Here is an 11866-nt window from a genome sequence, read left to right on the forward strand (position 1 = left end):
GCGATACGGACACTACATTAAGGTATTGTGACAACTTCAAGTGTTGGGACTTTGGTACTCAGTTGCACGTTGTGGATTGTGATAGCCCGGAACAGAAGGGGGCAGTGACTTTCTCCTCATGTGTTGTGGCAGTAATTGGGTTTAGCTCATATTGTCATAGTGGACTGTGGAGAACACAAGAGGGTTACAGGGTGATAACTGTTTGTCATCTATGATTGAATTGCAGTAGTTTTGTATTAGTTTACCCCATGTCTAAAGTTAAACTTACTTCGGCTAAATCAACCATGGACACTTACCTTGTGAAGATGGTTGATAAGATAAATCAAGAGCGGAGAAAATCATTGGGGCGGGTGGAGGTTATTGATCCCATTCTCTCAAATATTAACCCTCCTACTCCTTTACCTGCTGTAGATAACGTAAATGACGAGATTAATGATCGGATCCATGATACGGATGACATCATAGTGGTTGCCACCGCAGATGATTATAGCACAGTTGACCCCCCTTTTGAGGATCTTAGACGTACTTTAGACTCACCGACTGCTATTTTGACGGCTACAACATCGCAAAGAATATTACGTTCTAGCCGGACACATAATAAGATTGTGCACTCTAAGGGGGGGGGGCGGGCGATCATTACCTAAGAGAACTGATCCTTTAACCATGAATTCTGCTCAAACCCCTACCGTAGCGCAGGATAGCAATCCGGTCACTATTGAAAGCAGACAGTTGGATCTCTTAATCAGTATGATTGATGCCAAGTTTGATCTACTAATCAAACCATTATTGAACAAACTAGATATGGTAGTCACTGAAGTGGCCAGACTAGGAGGCCTGTTAGAATTACATCTTAACGCAAGCTCTGGTACCAAAGATAACAATGAGGTTCCAGAAAATAGTCATGTCCCTCGACAGGCCTCTGAGATAGTTAACCCAACGGCCAAGATTAACCCCCCTAAGACATCATACGGTGAACAAGGTGACGAGAGAAGAAATGTTACAGATTCTCTGCAGACCCCAGGTCAACAAAGATTGTCGTATGTCCCTATCGCTGTGAATCAAACTGGACCTGGTGTAATAAATGCTGGTACTTCTAGACCTGACTTACCCCCAGCTTGCGCCCCGTTTGTGGCGGTACTTACTAATGTTCCACAAGTCAAAGAAACAGGCTGTAATCATAGTGAAACCCATGCTTCTTTGAAAAACAAAACTGTGGATTGGTTGCACCGGGAATGCGGCTTTCCAGTAGTCTTGGCAAAGGATATAATAAGCACAAGAAGAGTCAATTGGATTGGGAGCTCGCGCAAGACTTGTGGGGGTGACTGTATTATAGTTAATTTCCGTAGCCCCCATCTTGCATCCACAGCTTTGTTAAGAGCACAGTCATCTTCCTCATTGGACCAAGGGATATCCCTTCGGCCTCTAGGGTATTTTTATAGGCATCTTAATACCCGTCCCAATATTGTATACACTGAGACGAGAGAAGGAGATAAGCATGTTTTCCCTGGCCCTATCATCACTACGGCAAACCGATTTGAAGCATTGAGCGGACTGGATGGGAATGATTGACTGGCGCCAGTTTCGTTTAAACCAACGGACGCCGCTGACACCGTGGGAGGCAAGGGAGGGAATGTTACTGTAAGGGTGCCAGACACAGCAGATGCCAGTGGGAATGACATCACCAGTGGGAAGATCGGTCACTGTGAAAGAGAGAACTGTGCCCCCCTGTCCGGGGACCAGCCTTGTAGTCCTATGCCTTCTGATCTTACTAGCCCAATACCCTCTCCCAGACCCCGGAGACAGAGTGCTTGCTTGATCGCTAGTTGGAATATCGCGGGACTCTTATCTAAGGTCACTTGCCTGGGATGGGTAGAATTTATTAATACTTTTAACATTATATGTTTCCAGGAAACCTGGTGTGTTGACCCAATCAATTACAATGGTTTTGTTTCTTTTAATTTACCAGCTGTGGCCTCATCATCGGGCAGAGCAAAGAGTGGGTTATTGGTTTTGATTTCTGTAGATATACCCATCAAAGTCAAAAAACATGTTTTGGTTGGTGCACATTCCCAGATTTTATGGCTTCAACAGGAGCAGGGCAGGAATATCCTTTTAATTAATTTTTATAATAAGGACTTTGACCATTCAAGGTACCAGGTTGTACTTGCATTGGAATCCGCGATGGAAGATATTGTAACTAAATTCGATATTGTTTTTGATATCATCTGGGTAGGAGATTTGAACACAGTGGTGTTTCCTTTTGCCGCTCAAAGGGTATGTGGCTTTATTGACCGTTGGGGGGATGGTGTTTCTCACTTCCCTCACAACTCTTATGGTAATTCTCTGAACAAAATTTTAACCACATACGACATGGAAATACTGGCTAATCAGGCTAATAACTCAGGTGAAGTTGTCCCCACTTATACGGGTAGGAACGCTAACACAGTGATTGACTTTATTTGTATATCATCTGGTATTGGTCCTTGGTGTTCAGCCCCTGTAGTTGTGGATAACTTAATCCGTGATCATAATTGTATCACTGCTGAGATAACCTTATGGAAGGAACGACCTGTGTTTATTCCATGTACTATTACCAATATTGAGCCCCATCGTCCTAATGGTATTCGTATCAGATGGAAAGGTAATAAAGCAGACATTCAGTCTAATGCCATTGTGTCAAAATGTCTTACGGAAATTGTTGTGCTGGAGCAGAGTTTTCATTTAGAAAATTCAGGGGCTTTTGAAGCTCTAGTATGTCTATGCGTTTTATTAATTATTAATAAATAACAATTAATTATTTGTCTTGTGCAAGGTTGTTTTTATTAATCAATCCGTTTGTCTTAACATAAGAGAAAGTTACACGAGGGTTAGCATGCGTGTGCTGTTTCTGTTTTCTAAAAATAACGTGCAAGTTTTCATGTTTAAACGTTGCTGTGTGCTGTTTATTTTGAGCACAAAACGCTGTCTGAATTAATGTTTTTTTTTATGTTGCAAAAGCTAGATAAATACATACACATAAGGGTATTAGTGGGATTAACACTGTTTAATCACTATGCTGTAGTAACGTTTATTTTGTCTCTTTAATTAAGATGGTCTATTGTGGCCTATGGAGGCCTGTGTTAAGATGGCTGAATTTTGAAGCCTGCCCGTGATTTGTAAAATGAAAGACGTGACGAAGGAGACCCCTGCTGGAAATGGTCCTGAAGTTGACTGACCATGGTCCTCGTATGAAAACTTTCCATGAGGACAGCAGCAGTTTTGGAGGATCTCCAAAAGAAATGGAACATCCAGGGTAGCCTTGGGGAAACAAAGGAGTTTTAGAAATGAACAATGAACTGTGGTTCGGCTGCCGAGGGAAGTTGAACAAATCGGATACTTTAATAGTTTCTTGGTTCCTGTTCCGTAGTTTTCGTCTTGTGACTTTCCTGAGCGGAGATTTTCAGATGTAGCAATGTTACATTTCTTCCTTCTCGCTCTGCTCAGTGATTCAGTGTATATTGCAAACTTTATGTGTGTTTCCATTGTAATTTTTACTATAAAAAATGTTAGCTTAGGGAGGGCTTTGCCACTTGCTATTTTGCCTTTGCCGCGTGAATCTGCGTTGCTGAGGATCGATGCTGAGGGACTTCGTCTTGAGAGACTTTACCGAGAGACTTGTCCTGACCCGTTCTGACACTTAGTTAGAATAGGTAACTATGAGAAATGATTTATTCTGATTGATTTACTTTGACTAATTTTAGATAAAGCAATATAATTTTAAACATGGTGTTGAATTTTCTTTCTTGTCAATTATTGGGTTTATATTTCTGATCATTATTGTATATGTTGTGTAGATTATGTTATTGATTAGGACAGTCACAAAACCAGATCTGATCGACCTGATATCGATGCAGGGTGTTTAGGTGTTTTCTTTCCACAGGTTTATTGCTGGTAGAGTATTTGAGCGTGTGTTAGTGAAATGGGCCCTAGCGTATGATGAATGTATGTGCGTGTAACTGTGTGATTACTCTATCCGTGGTAGTGGGCATATTTTAGATACCCTGATCCCTATCAATTTCCTGGTAGCAGAGTAGGATGGTTTTGATGGTTGTCTTGATGGTTTTGATGGTTGTCTTGATCTGATAAGATTGCTTGTACATTAGCTTATTGATTTTATTTTGTCGATATTGGTATATGTACTAATACTATATGTTGAAGTCGTCATGTTGAGTTATATGTAGTGCTTCTGGAACTTGGAAGCTGGTAGCAGTTCCGTAGTAGGGCAGAGGAAGGTATATGCTGCTCTCGGGAAAGACGGGATTGTAAGGAATAACGTGTGACAATTGAAGTTGCGCGTTCACATTGTCTGGGTTCGGAATCAGTGACATTGTTGTATGTTACTATTAGAATATATTTCTGGTATATAAGGAGTGTGTATCGTAGTGAAGGTTATCTTTGAAACTCTGGTCTTAAGTCCCAGGGATCCGTAAAGGATTTTCGTTAAAGCTTATCGCGGGAGGAGTAATAGGTATTCTCTGAGCTTGTTTGAGGAACTGGGCGAAGTTGCTTAGTTAATGTATGTTATAATTCTGTAGTGGGACAGATTGTGCGCTGTTCTCGGGAAGCAGGATTCTGTGTGCATGTACTATATTTTTCTTGCATGAATGTGCGTGAATGTATATACATTTATTGATTGTAAGACTCTTTGGATAAGTCCTAGAGGAAACAGTTATGAGATGTATGAAAGTTTGTTGACTCTTGAAAAATAGACTCTTTTACTATTCTGTGGTTAGCGAAGCAGACAATGGAGATGTTTTTATGTTGTAACTAATAGATTTTGTAGAAATCTTGACACGAAGTCTACTGAGAGATTTTGTAAAGGAGGGGTAGACGAGTGACAGAAGACAGGAGACAAGCGACTGCAGCGACTGTTGACGTCAGAAAGTCCGCGCTCTGATTGGATAGTGGATCAGAATAGGGTTCGCGCTAGGATTGGTGCGTTAGTGTGAGTCGCGCAGGGATTGGAAGAGCTGTTTAGTGACGTAGACGCTCCAGGATTGGTGCGTTAGTGTGAGTCGCGCTGCTATTGGTTGAGAAGCTCGTATTGTATATTTATAATACGGAGAGAGTAGAGAGTTTTGGTAAGCGCTAAAATGTATTACCAAGAAGAGAAAAAGAAAAAAACATTCTTTGGGAAAGTTAAAAAGTGGTTTAGCAAGGATAAAGAGGTTAAAACGAGAGAGGGTGAGTTGCTACCTCCAGCGAAAACACCTGCATCCTTCATGGCTGCGAAATATGGATTACATACCTGTATATGGTTGCAGAATTGGGTTAGGTATACTAAAGAAGATGGTGTTCTAGCATTTCCAGAACATGGTTCATTTAATTTGGCCGTGTTGAGAAATTTACGGGAAAAGATGGTATGTCTGGACCAGAAGCCAAGACCTACACAGTTCGAGGCTTTAGTGGAATGGGAAGAGGAAGTTCATGAGCGAGAAAAGCAAAGATCTGGAGGGTACTACAGGCATATGTTTGGGAGGAGACATGATCGTGAAACACATCATGATCGGATGAAAAGATGGCGAGATGTTAATATGTCAGAGGGATTATATCCTATGAGAACAATTGAAGAAGGAGCAGTTGGAGTTAATGAGTATGATGATGAGGTCTTAAATGACATGATTTACAAGAGACCACCTCCATATAGACCAGAACCAGATGAGAGTACACCAGTTGTTTCTCCGATAAGAGATACAGTCTGTATTATTGAGAAAGAAAAAGTGACACCTGAATCAAGAAGTAGTAGTTCTTTCAGGGAGAGAGAGAATCGAAGTAGTGAGGAAAATGCCAGAAAATTAGCAAAAACGACAACAGAACTGACTGAGAAAATTAGGGAGTTAACGAAGAATCTGGAAGCTGTTACGGTGCCTGTAACTATAGGTCCGGTTATGCCCGTGTTTGACAAACAGAAGACAGGTGAAAATGGACTGGTGATTCCATATGTTTGGAATGATTTGACAAATTCAGTTGGTCCTTCAGGAGATTCAGATAAAAGAACAGGGAAAAGTGACCTGAGACAAACCAGACATGACACATGTAGTGAACTATTGGATGCTAGTGAACCTAGTTGTTCAGGGATGCCAATTTTAGAACCGCAGAAAAGAGTGGTTCCGGTGAGAAAAACTGCTGAAATAACAGTTGATGATTTGAATGATTGGATGAAGGTTCTTCAGAAAAAGGATAAAGATTCACAAGTTATTGATGTGGCTAGGTTACGTATAGAATTAGAAGAGCTTGTGACAGGAACAGTTCCAACAGAAATCCTGAAGAGTCATCATGATGGTGAGCTGATGTTTATGTGTAAAAGTATTACCTGGAGAGCAAGACATACACATGACAGGCTGAGAACAATAGCACATGAGCTGGGAGTTGACATTGATAAAGTAAAGGCTTTACAGAAAACCTACAGGATGGATTTTACAGAAAAAGACATAGAAAATTTGAATGCTTCTGGTAGAACAGGACAGATTCAAGAAATGGTAGCATTATTGCGAAGATGGGGTGATGTAGAAAAGTGGAAGGATAGGTGGTATAAGAAAAGAGAGTAATCTGTAGATAGAACAACTTATTCAGCATTTCCAGTAAGAGAAAAGGAGAAACCAGTGGATAATTATCCTATGAGAGAAATACCTGGAGGAGGATATGTACATGTTCCATGGACCAGACAGGATATTTTATCATTTACGAATGATTTCCCTCGATTGAGAGAAAAGCCCGTCGAGTGGTATAGGCAGGTAGATAGGTTTGTGAAATTGTCAAAAGTGCTGTGGGTTGACCTGAATAGTCTGTTTGATATAATTGTTCCAGCAGACTTGTGGACTGAGTGTAAAATAGTTGTGAGTTGGCCTACTGAGGAATATCCAAGAGACTCAAGAACAGGGGCACCAGATCCAGAGGTAATGAGAAAATATGATCAGGTGATGGTATACCTGAAGAGTAAAGTTCCTCCAAAAGAGACAGACTGGGTTAAGATAGATCGAACACAACAGGAAGCAAAAGAATCAGTTCATGCTTTTTACGAGAGGCTGATACTGGCATTTAAACAATTCAGTGGAGATGAACACCTGGGTGACAAAGATTTGAGTCACTTTGTATACAGATTTGTATATGGCCTTAGACCTGAAATTGGTGAGAGAATTCGTGAGCACACAGTGGATTGGCAGAGTAAAAAAGTAGATGAGATCCTGAGACATGCAAAATACTTCAGTGATGAAATTGAAGCAAAACAAAGAAAGCTGAAAGAGAAAGCAATGTGGGCACAAGTGAAAGTTGCAGAGAGACAGGAAGCACAGTTAGTGGAACAGGCGAATAATCCAGGAAATAATGCAGGAAATAGACCCAGATATGCAGGAAAAGGAAGTCTTGAGGAAGCAAAGAAAAAGTTTCCGTGTCACAACTGTGGCCAACTGGGACATTGGAGATCTGAATGTCCTAATCCACCATTAGTGAATAATGAGGGTAAATCCTTAAATCAACAGGTGCAGAATGAAGGAAATAACCAACAGCAACAACAACAGAAAGTTGTGAGACAGCAGAGTCAAGAGCCAAAACCGCCCTTGCCGCAGAATAGAGGGTTACAAAAGTATAATCAGGATTCAGGATTCTACAATGATGAACAGGTAAACAAACCAAGACGTTCTAACAAGGTACAACAGTACTTGTTAAAGAGTGAAGGGAGTGAGTCTGAGGGTGATTATTGACGGTGCCGAAGAGAGGAGGAAGAGTGCATACTTGGTGCAACTCTAGAAATAGACCAGGCAGGACCATTTGTGGATGGGAAAATAAATGAGGAGAGTGTTACTGTTTTTGGTAGACACAGGTGCGACAAGATCAACTGTCAGGTCAACAGATGTTAGAAATCTTCCTCTCTCGGATGAAGCAATCCAAGTAGTTGGTGTAGCCAATACACAAATCAGAACACGTCTTACTGAACCAGTAAGAGTACAGATAGGGAAATTTTCAGACATGCACAGATTTATTGTCTGTGACACGAGTCCAGTGAACCTGTTAGGTAGGGACCTATTGTGTAAGATGAACTGCACAATTTTTTGTACACCAGATGGAATAGCCTTTGAGACACCAGATGATGATGTTTTCTACCGAATGACTCTAGAAAATAGAGAAAGTGAGTTAATTGGTGCATTTGCTGTGTTTAATCCGGAGGATTTGCCTCAAGAGCTGAGAGACACAGTGAAAAGAGCAGTTTGGGATTTTACAGGAGAGGATGTGGGATTGATGAATAATGTAGATCCAGTGAAAATTGCAGTGAAAGAGGGAATTACATATCCTAACATTCCTCAGTACAAAATGACACCAGAAATAATTGAAGGGATAACTCCTATAATTGAGAAAATGATTCAGCAAGGAGTTTTGAGAGAACTACTGAGTAGTCCATGTAATTCACCGATAATGGGACTGAAAAAGCCCAATGGGAAATTTAGGATCGTGCAAGATCTGAGAAAAGTTAATCAAATTGTGGTGGCATGTTGTCCTATTGTGCCAAATCCATCAGTGATTCTGTATCAAATTCCACATGATGCTGAGTGGTATACAGTGATTGATTTGTGTCATGCGTTCTTTTCAATTCCATTGCCTCATGACAGCCAGCCGATTTTTGCATTTAGGTTTGGCCAGCGTATTTTAGCATGGTGTCGTATCCCACAGGGGTATACGGAGAGTCCTTCGATATGCAATCAGTTATTGAAAAGATCGTTGGAAAGTTTGATCATGCCTGAGAGTTCAGTGCTAGTACAATATATTGAGGACCTATTGGTGGCATCAAAGACACGTGAAGCTTGTGAAGTGGATACCATAGCTTTACTGAATCATCTGGCAGATGGAGGGTTAAAGGTATCTCCAGCCAAATTGCAATTTTGCAAGAAAGAGGTGCATTATCTTGGACACAATATTGAAAAAGGTCTGAGAAAAGTGACTACTGACAGGATCAGAATAATCAGAGAAATGAAAGCTCCAAAAACCCAGAGAGAAGTGAGAATGTTCCTGGGTATGGTGGGATATTGTCGTCAGTGGATAATTAATTTTTCGCTGATAGCAAAGCCACTGATTAAATTGACAAAAAGTGAGATGACAGATCCATTGGATCTGGATGCAGAACAAATGGCAGCATTTGAAGAGCTCAAAAGTAAAATGTGTGAGGCTCCAGCTTTGGGTATGCCTGACTATGAAAAAGAATTCGAGCTGTACTGCAGTGAGAGAAATGGATGTGCACTTTCAGTGTTAATCCAGAAACATGGACAATTGAGAAGGCCTATTGCGTACTTCTCATCAACACTTGACCCTGTAGCTGTGGGTTTACCAGGTTGTCTAAAATCTGTGGCTGCAACATGCAGGAGCCTGGAACAGAGTGAGGGAATCATAATGGGATATCCTGTAAGGGTATTCGTACCTCACAATGTGGCAATTCTTTTGACAAGAAGCAGAACTCAGTACATGTCACAATAGTCGATCGACCAAATATGAAAAAGTGATACTGGGAGCATCAAATGTGACTCTCGAGAGATGTGCGAATGTGAATCCAGCGACACTTTTGCCAGACATTGAAAATGTGGGTGTGAAAATGGAAGATGATCATGATTGTTTGGATGTGCTTGAGTACTGTACAAAACCAAGACCAGACATAAGGGATCTTCCCTTGAATGAGAGTGATCATGTGTTGTTTGTGGATGGATCATGCTTGAGGAATGATGATGGTGTGCTATGTGCAGCATATGCGGTGTGCAAAGTTTCAGAGGTCATGGAAGCATCACCATTGAAAGGAGTAAAATCTGCGCAAGTTGCTGAATTGGTGGCATTGACAAAAGCTTGTGAGATTGGGAAAGATTTGAGGATAACTGTGATGACTGATAGTCAGTACGGATTTGGAGTTGTGCATGATTTTGGCCAACTTTGGCTACAAAGAGGTTTCTTGAAATCGAGTGGAACTCCAATAAAGAATGCTGAAATGATTGGAAAATTGCTTGAGGCGATACAGCTGCCTAAGGAGTTAGCAGTTGTAAAGTGTGCTGCCCATGGTCAGGGGGAGGATTTCATAACGATTGGAAACAGGTACGCCAATGATGTTGCGCAATACTGCGCCAAGACAAATCAGTCCATTAATAGGGACAGAGAAGGGGAAATGTCTTTTCTTTCTGTGATGTTTACTAATGTCTTAGAAACATGGGATGAAGTGAAGCAGTTACAAGATGAGGCAGGAGAAGAAGAGAAACAAGATTGGATTAAGGCAGGATGTGCTCCAAGAGAAACAGACCATGTTTGGGTCTACAGAGATGGCAGACCAGTAATGCCCAACTCAATCTTGTCGTCAATGGCAAGGATGTATCATGGCCAGGGACATTTGGGGAGGGACGCGATGGTTAGGTCGTTCAAACAGACCTGGTACAATGCAAAGTTCAGGACAATTGCAGAAAGCATCTGTCAGAGGTGTTTAGTTTGTCAGCAATTTAACACTGGGAAAAAGACAGTGGTGAGTCTGGGAACAATAGGCAGAGAATGAGGTCCTTTTACAAGAATGCAGATTGATTTCATTGAGATGCCCCAAGTGAACAGACTGAGGTATGTTCTAGTGGTAGTCTGTTAGTTTTCAAGGTGGGTGGAAGCTTACCCGACTAGAAGAAATGATGGATTAACAGTGGCAAAGTTACTGTTGAGGGAGTTGATTCCTAGGTACGGGTTTCCAGTAACAGTTGCGTCTGATAGAGGTAGACATTTTCAAAATGAGCTCATGGGTTTGATTTGTGAAGCATTGAAAATACAGCAGAAGCTACATTGTGCATACCGACCAGAGGCTTCTGGTGTGGTTGAGCAGATTAATGGCACGATCAAGAATAGGATTGGAAAGATGTGCTTAGCCACTGGCATGAAATGGCCAGATGTTTTGCCTCTAGTTCTGATGACAATGAGATCTACTCCAGATAGAACTACTGGTTTGAGTCCGCACGAGATAATCATGGGACGTGCTATGCGCCATGCATTCGTGCCTGTCAATAAGTTGGTGACAATAACTGATGACATGATTTTGGATTACTGTAAAGGCCTGGCTGACGCAGTTCATTCTGTGTTTCACCAGGTTGGAGAAGAAGCTACCACACTTGAGAAGAAGCAAGCCCATGATCTGAGTCCAGGAGACTGGGTGAGGATAAAAGTTCACAGGAGAAGAAATTGCTTGATTCCAAGGTGGGGAAGGCCAAGACAAGTTATTCTGACTACGACGACTGCAGTAAAGTGTGCTGGAGTGAAGCACTGGGTACATGCAAGTCATACTCTGAGAGTTCCAAACCCAAAAGAAGGGACTGGTAAAGAGTATTTTGAAGAGTCAGATTCCAGTGATGGCGAAGATACTGAAGATACGGAATCAGTGAGAAAAGAAGCAGAGAGAGCTTCAAGAGAATCACTGCGAGTATCAGAGAGAAGATCAGATTCTGTAAAAGAGCCTGAAGTTTCAAACAGCAGTGAAGGAAAAAGAAAAGAAAAGAAAAATCACACAGAGACTACTCCTGAATCAGAAGAGGAGGAGATTGAAGAACCACTTGAGATTATATTTGAAGAAACAGGGTCAGAAGAAGATAGAGAGGGACAGATTGCGGAAGACCCCCGAGGAGGTGTAGGGAACATTCATGAGGAGCTAGGTGAAGGGACAAGTAGACAGCAAGAAGATTGCGTGTCGGAGACCCGAGGAGGGTGCAGGAGTAGGGAAGTCTCAAACAGTGGTGAAAAAATCTGTGGAGAAGACGAAAGCTGCTGGAAAACGGAAACAAGAGGCACTTGAAACAGATGATGAGGATGAACAAACAGAGGGTCGAGTTCTGAG

The sequence above is a fragment of the Triturus cristatus genome, chromosome 10, assembly GCF_964204655.1.
Source record: "Triturus cristatus chromosome 10, aTriCri1.1, whole genome shotgun sequence".
NCBI classification, from domain to species: domain Eukaryota; kingdom Metazoa; phylum Chordata; class Amphibia; order Caudata; family Salamandridae; genus Triturus; species Triturus cristatus.